The sequence below is a fragment of the Pleurodeles waltl genome, chromosome 4_1, assembly GCF_031143425.1.
Source record: "Pleurodeles waltl isolate 20211129_DDA chromosome 4_1, aPleWal1.hap1.20221129, whole genome shotgun sequence".
NCBI lineage: Eukaryota > Metazoa > Chordata > Amphibia > Caudata > Salamandridae > Pleurodeles > Pleurodeles waltl.
In genome coordinates, this window is record NC_090442.1 from 258,054,148 (window position 1) to 258,071,941 (window position 17,794).

Genomic DNA, 17,794 nt, shown 5'->3' on the forward strand with positions numbered 1-17,794 from the left:
GTGAGAAACTTTGAAACATGTTAGTGGCCATGGGTGTGGAGGAACCATTGATCAATCTTCTCTGGAGGCTCCACTGGAATACCACGGTGAAAGTCCGTTAAGACCCGGGGGGGGGGGTGAAATTATTGATGTCTCTCTTCTACTGCAGGTGTCCGTCAGGGGTGCATTTTAGCTCTGTTCTTGTTTTTGGTATATATCAATGCTCTGGAGGCGTTTCTGCGGTAAACAAAAATAGATTACCCAAGGATAGGCAATTTTTCCACCCACCTGTTACTCTATGCAGATGATGCAGTTCTGTTGGCCAGAACAGGAAATAGCCTATAGAATGCTTTTGATGCCTTCACAGAATGTATGTCCTTGCTTTGTCTCTGTCCAATCATGACAAGATCCCATGGATAGGATATGTTAAACGAGTTTTTGAAGAATCAGGTTTTAGGGAGTTTACTATGACCCAGCCCATATCCACCCACAAGCGAAATCTCTAGTGAAATTGGCGTATATGGAAAGTGTGATGTTGCCTCAGAAGGTTGTGCCTGTCTTATTGCTGCAGTTTTATTTGTAATTTGTTGCAAAACCCAACATAGATTTTACTTGATTAGGTTGCGTCTAGGTACTGTTTAATTTTTTGTAGCTTTTCCGACCCGGTGGGATTGGGTCGGATATCTACCCTATTGTCCTTGAGACGACGGTTCTAGACAGTCAACTGTTCATTTTTTTCTGTTCAATGAATTATTTTCCGAAGCGTTATTTTTTGCTTCCATTGTTGAGATCTGCTAGGCCAGACTCCCTTTATCTCAGGAAGTCTGCTTGGCAGTTCTCAATTTCAGTAAAGGGGCACCCCTTATAAGAAAACAATATGGTTGAAGGTACCTAGTTTTACGTATGGGGTGGATAAGACAATAGGCATGAGATCTGCTGTGGAGAAGGGTCTTTTTTTTTTATTCAATTATATTAGTTTAGTTCTTATTTTTTTAATTTACTAAAAAGATATTTATGCATGATATTTTTGTTTTTATTAATATGTGTGCTTTTGTGATTTACTAAAAATGGAATTAAGTTTTTTATGATTGACTGACTGACTGAGTTGACAAGGACTTTTAGTTATATGTAAATACCTCAGTGCTTCAGTTCTTCACCTCTGTGCCCTGGGTCATAAATCTGACTCCAGCCTGCTCATTATCAGGCCCTGCTATCTGCAGCCTGAGGATAATATTGTAAACTAAACACAGCCTTCCCTTCACTTTAAAAGGAAAATGTGACCCGTGCTTATTTAAACATGAACTCAAGACTGTGAGCTACTCTGAAGGAGTCTGTGAGCTACTGGTCCTCAAGATCAGCCAGTTGCAGACTTCTGTATTAGATAATAATTACTTGTTATAGGAGCATCTGGTGATCTAATCACAAATCTCTTGATGTAGAAATTAAAAGAGTCCTGGAGGGCTAGGACATTGGGCATTTTTCAGGAATTACCCTACTTATCTAGCAGCTCAGTAAGCTTCTCTCTCAGCATAAAGAAGGGTCTAATCCCTGTTAATCAACCCGAGTTTGAACCAGCACTGTTGGCCTTATGAGGTACTAACCTGCTTCAAAATCTTAAATATTCCTTTCAGTTTGGTTTTAGAACCAACTTGACAATATTGTGACTGGGAACGATTTCTTCAGAACCAAATACTTTATTCCACCATCTGTTTTGTAATTATTAGCCCTACATTTTACTTTGCCATTTTAGGAGATGTCAGATGGGCATGGAATCATTATAGCTGCACTAACCACTCACCCTGATTTGCTTTTCCATGGCAAGTTTAGTTTAAGAGGATACAAAATGTAAGCAAACATAACATTACATTCTAGATGTCTTTTTTATTTAACTAGGAGCACTGATTTACAGCTGTGGCTCTCAGCGTCAGAGTGGCCCATTGAACAATCAGACAGAGCATGACAGGCTGGACTCACAGGTCAGTCTGTAGGACTTTTTGGGGCTTTTTTATGGCCTGTTGTATGGTCTGCTGAGAATGTTTTTACTTATGATTTCCCTGATATTAAAACAAACACTACATGCAGCAAGCTCAAATCCATGCAGTTTTCCATACCTTACAAAACACCTACGCAGCATGTCTTTACAAGTTCAAAACTGCCACACATTTCAGACATGAGCCTCTTTTTTAGCTATTCAATTTACTAATAAGGGCCACATTAATTTGGTGCCTGGGCCTATTTTCTGTTCCAATCTGACCCGTCAGATTTCTCTTGTCAATTTCTCATTTTGGTGGACTGCTTTCTAGAAACATCCTGTGTCGATGTCAGCATCTAATGGTAAGTAATCTGCATAAAATCTGTCTGCTTCTTTTTCTGTATGAAGCTGGATTTTGAAAGACAGCCTTTGTGAACAAGTCCTGGAAAAGCCGATATGTCTTGCCTCTGAAACCTGTTGGCATTACCAATGCTTTTTGCTCGTGCTTTCACAGTGGACATGCATTTAGTTTTATTTTAACAAAAGTCTGTGTCAAGATGTCTGTCGTCGAGACACGTGCATTGGTGGCAGTTACTTTGGAAAAGCATGTTGTTAAGAATGACAAAATGCATGAAAAGAGGGTTGCCGCAAATGCACGTCAATCCATGGTGATAATCTTTCAATGCTTTTTGCTTTAAAAAAAAAAAGAAAACGTTCAAAAAGTTATTTTTGAACGGTTTTCTGAAACTAAAACAAGCCAATTTATAAATGGCCCATGTGCATGCACAAGCAGAGTTAGGTGTAATGGAATGCTCACGAAAATATGTTCTCCCATAGGGTGAAGGATGGTGATTGGGGGAATCGGAGTCAATTGAGTGCAGAAGGGGGATTTCTTATTTTTCTACAGATTGGGTGTTATGCTTATATGGAAAAATGAGGGCATTTCAAGGAAAGGCCATACCACAGTAAAGCCTCACTGTCACTGTTTGCTCCATGGTACACCTTTAACTAGGGGCATTGGACACACAGGAATAGTGTTTTTTATTATTGACCCTGGTGGAAGTGTGCTCCCCCAAGTCAGTCTTTCAGTGTATTTAGGCATCATGCTTGCATAGGCGCAGGGAGTCACCAAACATTTTATACAGTTTTGAGACTCATCCCCTCGTAATTAAAGAGAGTAGCATTTGCGTCAGCTAGGAGAATTGTACGGTTTCCTGGGGGAAGGTTTTCTATCATGCTGCAGTTGCCTGGTGGAATCCATAAAAAGCAAATACATCCAAAGCATTGATATCACTGCACTTGCAGTATTGGTAAGGTTTAAGAAAGGTTGCATCAGGGAAAGTTTGATCTAATTTGACAGGTCCAGACGGTGATAGTAAACTACACTGCTCTGTCAGAGGATTATCCCAGTTGCAATGTTCCTCATCTGGTGGGGTTAAAGCATCTAAAGCTGGGATGCACCGAAGCAATGCACAGCCACCACCAAAACGATACCTTACTCTACAGCAGCACATGCTGCATTCAGTGCATCATTAACTTTGTTGTTCTTCTCATTCACCGCCACACCACTTGTACCAGCATTCTTTTGAACGGCAACACCATCAGAGAGTTCCGCAAGCCTCTCATTCAACTTTTCTTTTTCATAGTCGTGGCAAGTCTTTCATTGAACTTTTGTTTTACATAGTCGCTATTTGTAACTTTCAGCTATTCCAAGATATCCTGAACACGCTTCTCAATCTGAGTTTTATCCCCCTAACCTTTGAGCAGCATGGTATCCTCTTTAGCCACAATCACCTCTCCTACTTTACCAAAATCACGAGGTTGAATATCTTCAAGGTCTATAGTCAGTCCATTTTTTCCAAATACAGCACCACCAGGAGCCTGGTCATGCCCTTAAGCGGGTTCTTTCGATTATCTCCAAAACCTGGTGCTTTTATAGCAGCAGCTTGCAACAACTTGAATTCCACCTTTCAGTCGGTTGAACACCAGAGTGCTTAGAGGTTTGTCATCAACATCTTCAGCATTAATGACCAGACGTTTACTATGAGCATTAGCTATTTCAAGAGCAGTAACAATGAACTGCATACTGGAAATAATCATTTTGCTGAGCAAAACAAAGGCATCCTTGAACTCACATTTTGTGACCTTTTGCTGAGGTGATGAAGTATGGTGAGCTGTATCCCCTGTCAAACTTCATATCTTCCATGATGTCCAGCTCATCATTAAGAGTTTTGCCATCTTTCACTGTATTGACACCCTTGAGCCCACTTTCTTCATGGCATCTGATATTAAGTTTCCAATTGTGAGGAAAAGTGAGACGAGATGAGAAACTGGCAGAAGATTTGATATCCTGAGGAGCCATGATACAAGCCCTGACTGACCATCCAGGTGTTAGGTGCCCATGAGGGACCTGCAGGAAAGTATATGATTGCCGTTGGCAAATAAGCTGTATTAGGCAAATAGGGTACCAGTCTGAAATTGGGTATCTGTGGAAGGATGGTTAATCATACTTACCCTCAGGATAGACTGAGGAAACAAAGGAGGATGCTGGATCACCCTGATTGGATTGACAAATGGAGCATGGGGTGGGGGGTAGAGGATGAGCTGTTATGGTTAAGACAATTCCAATGTTCTAAGTTTAAGTCTTTTAGTGTGCAGGTGCTCTAAGTATGATCTGTCATGACAGAACAAAGAGAAATAGTCAATCTTGTATTTGTACTCCTGTGATCACAAATCAAATTAATAGTATCTATGTGTCAATTGCTATTGTACTTTATGAAATGCCAATAAAATATTTTTTTAAAGTTTCTGATTTCCTGATCGCCTTTTGATTAAATTGTTGCAACTTGTGTAATTTCTTCTGGTGTTTGGCAGTTCTTGATAGCTTTTTCAGTTTCTCTGCCAGCATTACGCATCTCCTGATTTCCACTGGGTTTATGCCTTTACTTATTTTTACAAATCCTTCCTTGACAATGGTACATGCTAATACAGTTGCAGTGGTTGTTCCACCTCCAGCCTCTTCATTTTTTATATTGGGAACATCTTGTAGCGCAACAACTAACCAACACCAATATTTATATATTTATCTTCCAGGTTGATTGCTTTGGCCACTGTTGTCACCTTTGGACTTCCCTGGCTTTGTTCAGTGATGACAGTCCTTCCCATTGGTCCCACTGTGATGTCCACAACATCCACCAACAAGTCTACCCCTTGATGCATCAAGGTCTTAGCCTCAGCACCAAACTTAACATCCTTAGCATATGAGTATGTGAGGTGAGGCACTAGTGCTCTGGATACTGGCTGCCAGTGACTCAGGGCATTCCAGGGCTGAATTAGAGGTGCGAACTGACAGGGTAAGTATCTGAGAGGGTGTTCCTTTACATATGTTATATGATCCCGAACATTTTTATTAAAGTTTTGTAGTCAACAAATACCCTAACCTACATCCAAAAGAGTGGTGCTGGGGAGGAACTGGGGTGGAGCTAAGAAGTGGGGGGCCTGACTTGGAGAGGAAGGGGTTGGGGATGGGGAGGCAGGGGAGAATTTAGTGGATAACATCTCTGGGATGGGTGAGTCCATAGGTGAAGGCAGGAGATAATCAAACACGTAAGGAATATCATTCAGCCACAGTCTCTAGGTGGGGAATGAGGATTGAGCTTCCGTGAGTCGGAGGACCTGTACATATCATGAGCAAGACAGTTCTCTGAATTCCTGCTCCCGAAATTGTACACAGGGCACCCACATATTATCAAACTGCTGCAGGTTGCTCTTGATGGCTGCTGTGAGCTTTTCCACCACACGTAGGGCCAGATGTATGAAATATTTTTGCACTCGCAAATGGTGCGAATCAGTAAATTCGGCCGTTTGCAAGTGCAAAAACGTGGTCTGCGATGCATGAAAGGCATTCGCAGACCAAAAATAAGAAATCGCAAAATTTGCGATTTTTTGCGGTGCGACCTGGTTTTGCGAGTCGCATTTTGCGATTCGGTATTTCCAGTAGGAAATTGCGAGGTGCAAAATGCAAATTGCAAAATCCAAATCGCAAATAGATGCATCAAAAAATCGCAAATAGCGATTTTTCGCAGAATGGCATTTTGCACATGCAAAATACCACTAAGTGAAAGCAGGTGGTAACCAGGTGCAACCTATATAAAGAGGCCCAGAATGACTCAGACTCTGTTCCACAATGGCTGCACTCTACGTCATGGCGAGGAGGATGAGGATCCTGGCAGGTTGAGGAGAGGGAGGAGGAGACAGGAGCGCATTTTCAGAGTGCGCATTACACTTTTTGACCTGACAGATGAGGAAATATATGAGAGGTATAGGTTGAACTCAGCCATGATACTTGATCTGATAGCTGAGCTACAACCTGTACTGCAGCACAGAACACTAAGGACACATAGTATCCCCACCCATGTGCATGTATTATGCTCCTTACACCTACTCGCCTCAGGGAGCTATTAAGGGGTCATAGCAGCAGCTGGGGGGCTGTCACAGAGCACCCTCTCCAGATTTTTCAATGCATTTATCAACGCCATGCTAAGCAAACTCCAACAGTACATCAGATTCCCCCACACCCCACAGGAAATACAGCAGACAAAAATGGAGTTTTATCAGATAGCACAGTTCCCCCACGTCCTAGGTGCCATAGATGGCACACATGTGGCAATATGTCCATCATCAGTCACAGAGTATGTGTACCGCAACCGTAAACACCAACATTCCATGAATATACAGGTGATATGCAATGCCTCCTATATCATAACTGATCTTGTGGCCAGGTACCCAGGGAGCACACATGATTCATACATCTTTCGTCACAGCGGCATTCACACAAGACTGCTGGCTGGGGAGTTTGGTGAAGGATATCTACTAGGTACTGTCACTCTTTACATTGGCGCATAGATAACAAACCCATGTCAGATGGCTGAGTTACTCATCACACCTTCTGTCCCTTCCAGGAGACAGTGCCTATGCAGTGCGCACCTACATGATGACGCCCTACCTCAATCCCACAACACCAGCAGAATGGATATACAATGCAGCACACAGGGCAACCCGCAATGTGGTGGAGCGCACATTTGGCCTCCTGAAGAGTCGCTTCCGTTGCCTCCACAAAAGTGGAGGGGCACTACAGTACAGTCCAGAAACCACATGTAGAATAGTGGCTACTTGTGCAATCTTGCACAATACAGCTACAACCAGGGGCATACCTATAGAAATCAGTGACACTGAATCAGATGAGGATGACGATCCCATACCACCTCTACAGCCAGCAGACAGGACCAGTGCAGCAGAGGGAAGGCAAAGGCGTGCTGACATCACACACAACAATTACAGACGTGAGTATGAATGACAAAACTCCACTGACAACTGTACCTGTAGTGATAGAAATTTATTACCTTACGTCAGGTAATGAATGGTGAAAAATGAAGTAAACAGGTGTTGGCAAAAACTAACATAAACAAATGAACTGAGTCCCACACTATTACATCATAGTGGGAACACCAGTGTCAATGTGGCAAGAGTCACTTCCTCCTCCCACGCACACCACTTGGGTGCCCAGTTGACTCACTGGCACCCTGAATGTCACCCTCAGTGGCAGTGCTGCGCCTGGCACTGCGCCGTCTGGTGTCTGATGCAGGTACTGCCACACTACAAAGGCTCGAACTGTCCTCAGTGTCCCCCAAGGCTACCTCACTGGGAGTGGCAGATCTCTGTCCCAGGACTAGTTCAATCACATAAGTGATTTGTACAAGGCCCTGGACCACATCCCTGCTGGTGTGTGCAGCCTCCACTTGGGCCGCCACAGCACGACGGGCGATGAGTGCTGTGGAGTTTGCCATCCTGTTTGAGGACCTGCAGTAGTTTGCAAACATTGTCCTGAAGCAGTGTTCATGTCTGCGTCGGCTCACCTTTTCGTGGCGCAGCTCCTCACAGAGGTCACGCACTGCACTAGTAAGCTCCCTAGTGTCCTCAGAGGCCTGCACCTGTCCCTCACGCAGCTGGGTGATGTTGCTGTTCAGTGTGTCAAGTTGCCGATGCAGGCCCATCATATGTCTATTGTGGACTCTCAGGGTCCGGTCCAAACTCAATATTCTCCTGTTTTGCAGGCGCTGCTGCTGCACCATAGCAGCCTCACGTCCCCCGAACAAGGATGGACCCTCACCTGCCTCATGCAGTTGCTGCTGGGACACTGTGGCACTCCTGCATTGTGCTGCATGACCCCTGTCCTCCGGCATCTGGCTGGGCCTGTCTGGTGCAGACGGTGTGCTTGGCCCCTCCTGCTGCACATCCGAGTCGCCACTGAGGTCTGGCAGTGGTAGTGGCCTGGGCCTGCGGCACACAGTGGAGATGTTGAGGGACCCACTGGTGTTGGTGTCAGAGGGCTGCTGGGTGTCCGTCTCCCCTACACAAGGACTGTGTGTGGCTGCTGGGCCAGGCCCACCTGCAACAACAATATGCAGCATGTCAGTTCTGTATGTTACATTATCTGTCCAAAAATGGCAATAAAGGTACAGGTACTGCTCCGCATGGTGTTGTGTGTGTTGAGTTACCTTGGGTGTCACTATGCTTCCTTACATTGTCATGCTACTGTCTGTACTAGTTTGTGGACCACAACTCCCATAATGCATTGTTGTGCTGCTTCTCAGATGTGGACTGGACTACTTCACACACTACTTCACATTACATGCTAATTCTTAAGGGGCTTTTATGCATGCACATATTGGGTTCACACAACAACATTGCACTTACCTTGGCTGGTACTCGGTTGAGCGGAGGTGTCGATATCTGTGACCCCTGTCACTGCTTCAGGGAGGAGTGTGTATTCCACCAGGTCCTCCAGTGGTGTGGCAGGTGGTTCGGTTGGTGGTCCACCACCTGTGCCCCTGGCCTCTGCAAGTCTCCTTGCCACCCTCTCCTTTGCCCGGGACCGCAGGTCGTACCACCTTTTCTTAATCTCATCAATGGAGCACTGTGCCACTCCAATGGTGCAGATTTTACCCTGGATGTCAAGCCATAGCCTTCTTTTCTTGCTCTCAAGAACCTGGAGTGATGATTTACCAAACAGGCGGTCATGGCTCCTCACAACCTCTTCTGTCAGTACCTCCAGCTCCTGTTCACTGAACTTGAGTTTGCGCTTCCTCTCCTGCTTCTCCTGTGAAGTACCTTGGGGCTCCATTCTGGCTCAGGTGTTGCTGCTTCTTCAGAGTGCTGCTCTATGTGGCTGGGCTGCTCTCACTCAGGATGCTGGTTTGGGTGTGGCACCTGAAACTGCCTGGGATGACTCATTTCCTGCTGGTGATGTCATCAGACTCCTCCAGGTGTGCATTCTCGAACTTTCTCGCATTTTGCGATCTTTTACCGAATCGCAAAAAAACCGCAAATTGCGAGAATGCAAATTGCGATTCGGTAAATGGGCCTCGCAAAGCACAAATAGCGATTTTTAAGAAATCGCTAATTCCGAATCGCAATTTTGTTACATAGCCAATTGCGACTCTGAAATAGCGATTTCTTAATAATCGCATTTTGCTATTCGCAGACCCCAGTTTTCATACATATGGCCCTAAATCCAGTGACCGAAGTTGGTGGGATCTGAGGGGCACGACAAGCCCATAATTTTTTATGAAAAAAAGTTCCTTTACTATGAGAAAAAACAACCGTCGAGGGTCAGTTAATTCCTATAGTTTAAATGCTTCAGCCGAAGTGTCATTCAGGGAGTCTCCTGTGCTGTGAAATTGGAGGCAGGCAGACAGCTAAATGATAAACAAGCCTTCTTGCCTAGGAACCTGTATGCCTGCTTCCCTGAAAGAATGCAAATGTGACAACTGGTTAATTTGCAAATGTAAAGGGTGTGTGGAAGCGGTTCTGGCTTTAATTGATGGAATCACTTGAAGATTTGTGATGACAAAGATTTACTCTTTTTGAGCAGTAGTGCAAGGGAGTTACCAGCTGAGCTGTGAAGTGCTTGCTCTTAAGGGACAGCTTTATAAATAAAATGGATTACGTACAGTCTGGGTATTACTAAAATCTATAATTTGGAAGCATCATTTTATCTTGAACTTTTTTGTGCCTTTTTAAGCAATCTATCTTACACTGAGTGTAATGCAAGATTAAAATAATGACAAATATTTACAGGGCTTTATGTCACAGGCTGGGACTTTTTAGCACAAAAAATACACCAGTCGCTAATCTCCACAGTTTTAACCAATATTTAATTATGTGGCTCTCTGCTTACACCCAGACCTCTGCAGTGCATTAACTAATAGAGGTTTAATAAGGTACCGAAGTGCCTTTGCACTGATTAACCTAACTTTTTTATATATTTTTTATTTAAGTGACATGTTATTTTATATGTAGCTACCTGTAGGTGAAATACCAAAAAACACACAGAATATTTAGTTTTTTTGGCAGCAACTTTAATCGTGCCCTCACGCTCACTGACCACACTCCACTGCATGCAACATCACAGTTCCCATACTTTTTAATGTACTTTGACCACTGACTTTGGGCCTGATTTAGACTTTGGCAGATGGTGTTACTGGTGTCCCATTATATCCTATTGCCGCTTTCGCTGTGCAGACGTGAATGTTATTGGTTTCCCCTTGCGGGACTGTAAGGGATATGTCAGGACATTGGGTAAACCCAATAAAATGCAGCTTGGGAAGTGAGGAAGCTCTGTGTCGAAGATTCCGTCAATATCATGTAGGACTTCTTCCTAGTTTCAATGTAGCTTCGGGCAGCGCCAACAAGGGTGGATCGGTGTGCCAGTCTCTCCGCAGGAGCGCCAGCATTTATTGGAAGCATCTGGTCTCCATGCTGCCATTCTAGCTGGGATGTGATACCAGTAATTGTTGATCTTGAGCAGGGTTTCCAACCCAGGGTTTCCTCTTCGTGACGCAGGCACGGGTTATGCAAAAAAAAGTCTTCCCATTCTTTAGGTGCAAGGGTGCGTTCCAGCTGTGCTTCCCTCTTGTTTTTTACTGGGGATTTGGTTTGCGTGAAGAGTTTATTAAGAAAATTGTAAAAGTCTGATAGCAGTTGACAGTCACTAATGCAGGTCATTATACATTTCTCAAAGGGTGATAATCTGTGGCTAACATGCGGGTGGAGATGGGGCTGGGTGACCTAGTGTTGGACAGCAATATATCTCCATTTTTCTTGGGTTGGGAGGCTGTACGAATCTTGCAATTGGGAAAAGGTCAGAAGGCAATTATGGTCAAACAGGTCTCCTAATCTCCTGCAGCCAGTCTCTTGTCATGCTTGATACTCTTTTCCTGTCCAGCTGGTGGGAAGTCAGGATTGCGAATGAGTGATGTGAGTGGAGACAGGAGTGAGCAGATCTCCTTCTTGATTTGTACCTTGTCCCACGCCACCACCGTCCCTCTTACTAATGGGGGGATACACACTCCGGGTAGCCTGTGCTTCTTGGAGAGACATGGTATTTTCCATTTGTGTATGCCCGCCACTGCCTGGTCTACGAAGCACCAATACTTTTCCATAAAGAATCTTGCCCATTCTACCAAGCGTTGTGCGGCAAGGAAGCAGTTGCCCCGGAGAGGGATTCCCAGTCCTTCTTCGGTGATGGCTGTTTAAGCCCTTTTCCTTGCCATTCGTGGCTATTTACCATCCCAAACAAAGCTCTCGATAAGTTGCTGGAGCTTAAGTAGAGATTGAGGAGGTGGTTGGTCAGGAAAGGCATGACATAGAGGATCTGGGTTAAGAGTTTCATTTTGACCACTGCTGTTTTTCCCATCTATGATAGAGCTCCAGTTTTCCAAGCCTGTAATCCTGAACGTGCAGTAGTTGGTAAGTCAGCTTATTTTTTAAATTTTTTAAAATTACTTCATATCCCTTTCAACATTTAAAGTCACTTTAACCCTTGGTTTTTCAATAAAGTTCTGCTGATTTTTGATGTAAGCTAACATCTTATTATCATACCTAACTATAAAATCCCTTTAACCTTTATTTTTTTTCTGTGAATTTCTGTGTTTTTTCATCATATTCAAAGATGACCGTATGCCTAAACTCCTCGGGCAACCTGGAGGTTGCGCAGCGGGAGTGGGATGGCCATACCTCCCTCAGCCTTATGCAGTGGAAGGTTGGGCACAGGTACTAGCCAGGCCTTGTACCAATATCCTTGCAGGAGCCCAACCCTCGCTGCATTCGAGACACTGCACTCAACCCGCACCAATGTAAGGAGGTCAGCTATTAGTTGAGAAGAATGTGAGTCCTTCTCAAGTAACCAGGGACCCAAATACCCTGTTGTAGCTCTTTACTCTCTCAGGGGACAGCAAGGATCTGCTGATCCGTAGATCCACGGATCTGACAAAAAAAATAAATTAGGCCATTTTTTTGCCCTTGAGGGGTCCCTAATGTGTCCTCTGAGGTGAGGATACCTGTATCCTGTGCCCTTATATGTTTTCGTACTCTTCTCCTCCCACCCCCGAGCCAATGTGACAAACAAAATGGCAGCCGCAACTGTTCTGTCAGGTTGCAGCCAGCCAATCAGGGCCTTGCTTTTCTTGCCGATCTGCGGATCCGGACCCAGATCGATGGGTATGGATTCACGGAGGATCCACGTCCCTATATATCTAAATTTTTCACACTCTAATTTTTCTGAAACTACTGAACAGATTAACACCAAATCACAAAAAGCATGTTTTTTGGATCGAGAGCTAGCTTTTAGCCAAATTTGGTGTAATTCCGATCAGTGGTTGGGGCTATAGTCGTGCTCAAAGATTCGACAAAGCCCCTTTACTCAGAATGGGGGAAAAGTGTTTTGGGAACCCCCATTTTTCTTGGCCCCCACTTGACAGATCACCCTGAAAATTTCAAGACTGCAGCCAAACTGTTAGGGTTTGTGCACAGCAAAGAGCATGTCCCCTCTCACTGCACTAGTGGGTTCTGTAATAGCTCCCTTTTAAAATTACTATTGAAAGCCTTTCTTGTTATCTCACCTTCCACCCCCCCCCCCTAGGCTTCTGTGTATGTTGTTTAATGTGCTGTTTTGTTTACACATTGGGCCTTGCTTTTACCAAGGCTTCTTTAAAACACTCCTCTCTAGGCCATGTGTTAATTTATCTCATTTGCATAATAACTGAAACTCTGCACACCTTTCAAGAACATGTGCAGCATGTGAGGACCACACCCAGCTCTTCAAACCACACCCAGCTCTGCACACCTTTCAAGAACATGTGCAGCATGTGAGGACCACACACAGCCCTGTCTATAAAAGGCAGCCCTCGAGCCTCACCCAGTGCTTGTGCTCGTCTACCTCCCGCTTACCTGAGGACAGATCCCTCGGCGCTGGCACTCCTGCTCTCTACAGACTTTCATTGGCTTCAATGGGCGCAGCTGCTGGCTCTTCCTTCTTCTGGTTTCCGGTTCCTCCTTGCCTCAGCCTCTCTCCTACAAGCAACCTGCAAAAGAGAAAGAAGACAAGGTTAGACTGATCAGTATCTCTTGCCAGCAACAAGTAAGTGCAAAACTTTTATTACCTGAAAGAACTTTGACAACAATTTCTGGATTTGTGTATAGACAATTTGAAACAAGATACCTTCCACGAACATTGTGATTCAAACTCCTTGTTACAACAATACTTTGCGGAACTTTGTGAAGCAAAAAATTTTTTAGGGAACTTTTAAGAATCGAACCGTGGAAACCATTAACAGCAAGGCAAACAGTAAATCAAGGACTTGCACAAATTACATGATGTATTTTGACGTAAAAGTACAGTATTTGTTTTATAAAAGATTCTGCAAATATGTGAAAAGTGAGTCTGCTATTGGCAATTTAGGCTTTAGTTATATTAAGATGAATGTTTGATATTGATAATTCTGATAACGGTATTTGTTTAATGTTTTAGAAGCTTTAGAGTAATAGAAAGCACATCCCAGAGCAGTAACACATTCCAAACCTGGAAACTAGAGACCAGGATCCAAGAGGTACTTTTAGAAGAAAATTTCTAATAAATAAAGGGATAGTCAGGAACCCAGTTAGGAATAGGATGTACTTATCTGTTCTTTGTTTATGTTTCATTAGGCACCAGTTTCTACCGAAGTCAGAGAGGGCCGCAGATTTGTGCAGCACTTCAACAGTGGAAACCCCAGAACGCTGTTCTCTCTTTTTTTTATTTTATCCACTTCCCCCCTTCCCTTGAGCTTCTGTTCTTAGTGCACTGTTTTAAAAACTAGTGTGCTGGAACAAGCAGTTTCAGGGTGGGGTCGGATTGTCTTCAACCTCCATCAGAACTGAACAAGGACTCAGGTGAGCTGGGCTTTGACAGAAGCACAAGCCTTAAATAAATGAAAAAATTCAGTTCTGGTGGACGATGAATATCGGGGAAGAAATAGAGGGCATTGACGTCACGGAAATGGCGCAGGCCCTAAATGAGGACTTGGCTCATAATGAATCAGTGTCTGGCATCTTGCAACATATGCAAGAGGAAATAGAGAGATTAAAGATGGAGAATACCTCTTTAAAACAGGATTTAAGCAGGTATAAATTTAGGGTATCTCAGTGGAACACAGCTTTTACGCCTTTGTTTAAAACCTCCTCAGAGACAGGGGCGCCATCAAAACATACAACTTTGCCTCCCCCAGTTGAGGTCACTGTTAATGTTCCTAATGCTGTGCCCTTAGCAGCACCTGAACGTTTTCATGGAGATAGTAACAAATTCCATGTTTTTATCAATCAATGTCAATTACACTTCGTTTGTAAGCCACAACAGTTCCCTACTGATGCTACGAAAGTGGCATTCGTCTTGTCTTATTTGGGTGGCACAGCAGCCAATTGGTCAATTCCTTTCGTGGAGAGAGATGATCCCATCCTCCATAATTGGAATCAATTTAAACGTACCATGACCAGCCTTTTTGCAAAACACACTTTCATGCAGGCAAGTGATAATGAGCTTTTAAATCTTAAACAAGGTAACAAGGATTTATTGACCTATCTCACTAGTTTTAATCGTTTACTCACCGAGACACACTGGCCAGAAGAAAAGCGTGTCTCCCTTTTCTATAAAGGTTTGAGAGACGAGTTAAAAGACGCGCTGGCTCATATTGTTGATTTGCCAGAAGACTATTCGGACTTTGTAGATTTAGTTGTGAAATTAGAACATAGACTAGGAGAAAGAAAGGGAGATAAATACAAACTGGAATCACGGTTAACTTGTATTAGACACGAGAAGAAAGACCCAGATAATAAACTCCCTGAACCTGAGCCTATGCAAATAGGGACACTCAGAGGTTCACTCACATCAGAGGAAAAAGAAAGAAGGAGAAAACTTCAATTATGTTTATATTGTGGAAGGGCAGGTCACTTTGCCAGAGAATGTCCAGTAAAGCCTAAAAATCTACAAAAGTGTGCTGTTTCCTCCACCTCCTCAACTGAATCGGGAAACGATTAAGCTCGACAAGGGGAGAGGTTACTTGTTCGAGAAAACATCTTAATCAAACCTCTAATGCTGCAGCCTTCATGGTACCGCACATACCTAGACATTTCATAATTCAGGTCGTTTTAATTGTTACTACCCAAGTGAGGCATTCTCTCCCTGTCCTACTGGACTCAGGCGCGACAGGAAATTTTGTGGATAATAAGTTAGCTGAAAACTTAGGACTTCCTATGTGCCTAAAGCCTTGTCCAGAAGCAGTATGTGCAGTGGATGGGTCAGAATTGACCTCTGGATTAATCACAAAACAAACAAGTCCACTTGTTATGGTCTGTCAGAACGGGCACACAGAGGTGATTAGCTTTGATCTGATAGATACTCCTAATTTTGGTTTGATTCTCGGGGTACCCTGGTTAACAACTCATAACCCAAAAATTGATTGGGTGAATAGAAATGTTACTTTGGATTCCTCTTTCTGTAGAACCAATTGCTATCAAGAAGCAGGTACAGAACAGAGCACAGTATTACACTGTGCTAGTGTTATACAAGATGAACCAAGTCTCCCTCCTGAATATTCTGACTTTAAAGACGTCTTTGATCCAGTAAAGGCTAGTGTGCTGCCCCCACATAGGTCTTATGACTGTCGTATAGATCTTATCCCAGGGGCCCCTTTACCTAATAACAGAGTATATGCTTTGACTGACGAAGAAACCAAATACTTAAGAACCTACCTAGATGACCTACTACAGTCTGGGTTCATCCGTCATTCCACATCTCCGGTGTCATCTCCACTCTTTTTTATCCCGAAGCCGGATAAATCCCTGCACGCGTGTATCGATTATAGAGGACTAAATAAGGCTACAATAAAGAATAAATATCCTCTTCCTCTAATACCTGTGTTGTTGGATCAGTTAAGACATTCTACTGTATACACTAAACTAGATCTGTGGGGAGCTTACCACCTGGTCCGAGTAAAAGAGGGGGATGAGTGGAAGACAGCTTTCAAGACAAAGTTTGGTTTATTTGAGTACACAGTAATGCCCTCTGGGTTATGTAATGCCCCTGCGGCCTTTCAGTTCTTTATAAATGAGGTACTACACGAATTCCTGGACGTTTGTGTCATAATATACATAGACGACATCCTCATTTACTCTAAGAACTCAGAAGAACATACCCAACATGTTCGTGCAGTATTATCAAAGTTAAAAGAAAATCATCTTTTTGCTAAGTTAGAAAAGTGTACTTTTAATGTCAGCAAGGTGGACTTTTTAGGATACTGCCTGTCACCTCAAGGAATAACTATGGATGTAAAGAAAATCAGTGCTATTGCTGATTGGCCAGAACCATCCTCTGTAAAAGATATTCAGAAATTTCTGGGTTTCGCCAATTTTTATAGGAGGTTTATTGCACATTTCGCAGACATTGCGGCCCCAATAACTACCTTGTTGCGGAAAGGGCAACGATTTCTTTGGACTGATGAGGCGGCACACGCCTTTCAACTCCTAAAACAAAAGTTCACTTCAGCCCCAATTCTGAAACATCCTGATCATGACTTGCCTTTTTTTGTTGAAGCGGATGCTTCACAAGTAGCTTTAGGAGGAGTTCTCTCTCAACGAGATGCAGTAGATGGCCAGTTACATCCTATAGCCTTCTATTCCAAAAAGTTATTACCAGCTGAACAAGATTACACTGTGGCTGAAAGGGAACTACTAGCTATCAAAGTAGCCTTTTCAGAATGGAGGCACCATTTAATGGGAGCCAAGTACCCAGTTACAATCTTTTCTGACCATAGGAACCTACAGTTTTTTGGATCACTTAAAGCACTAACACCACGTCAGAGGCGCTGGTTAATTTTTTTTAGCACATTTGACTTTGTAATAACCTATAGACCAGGTGCACAACAAATTCAATCTGATGTGTTATCTAGATACGGACATACTTCAGACATGAAACAAGATAAAATAGGAGAACCCATTATTCCTCCCCAAAAGTTTTTGGCACCAGTACAACAGAAGGATTTCATCACAGATCTATATAATGCACACATGCAAATAGCACCTAAGGATTGGTTAAAAGATTCCCATAACACAATACAACGAGGTTTATTGTATCACAACAACATGCTGTTAGTGCCCACCTCTGAATTACAAACACAGGTGATAATTTGGCATCACGCCTCACCGTTGGCAGGTCATCCTGGTTGGGTAAAAACCCTGGAAAATGTGCAAAAACACTTTTGGTGGGACACTATAAGAAAGGACATTAAGCAATTTGTCACTACCTGTCCAATTTGTGCAAGACATAAATCTTCTCATAAGGCCCCTGACGGTTTGTTAATACCAATGCCAACACCCAAGCAACCTTGGCACACTGTGAGCGTGGACTTTATTGTAGGTTTACCACCTGTAAAATCTTTCACAACAGTGTTGGTTATAGTGGATTTTTTATCT

General features: G+C 43.4%; 1 pseudogene; it reads right to left on the reverse strand.

Annotated features, from left to right (window-relative positions):
- The window catches only part of LOC138287150 (60 kDa heat shock protein, mitochondrial-like), a 108,464-nt pseudogene that overhangs the window by 26,333 nt on the left and 64,337 nt on the right, over positions 1 to 17,794 (reverse strand).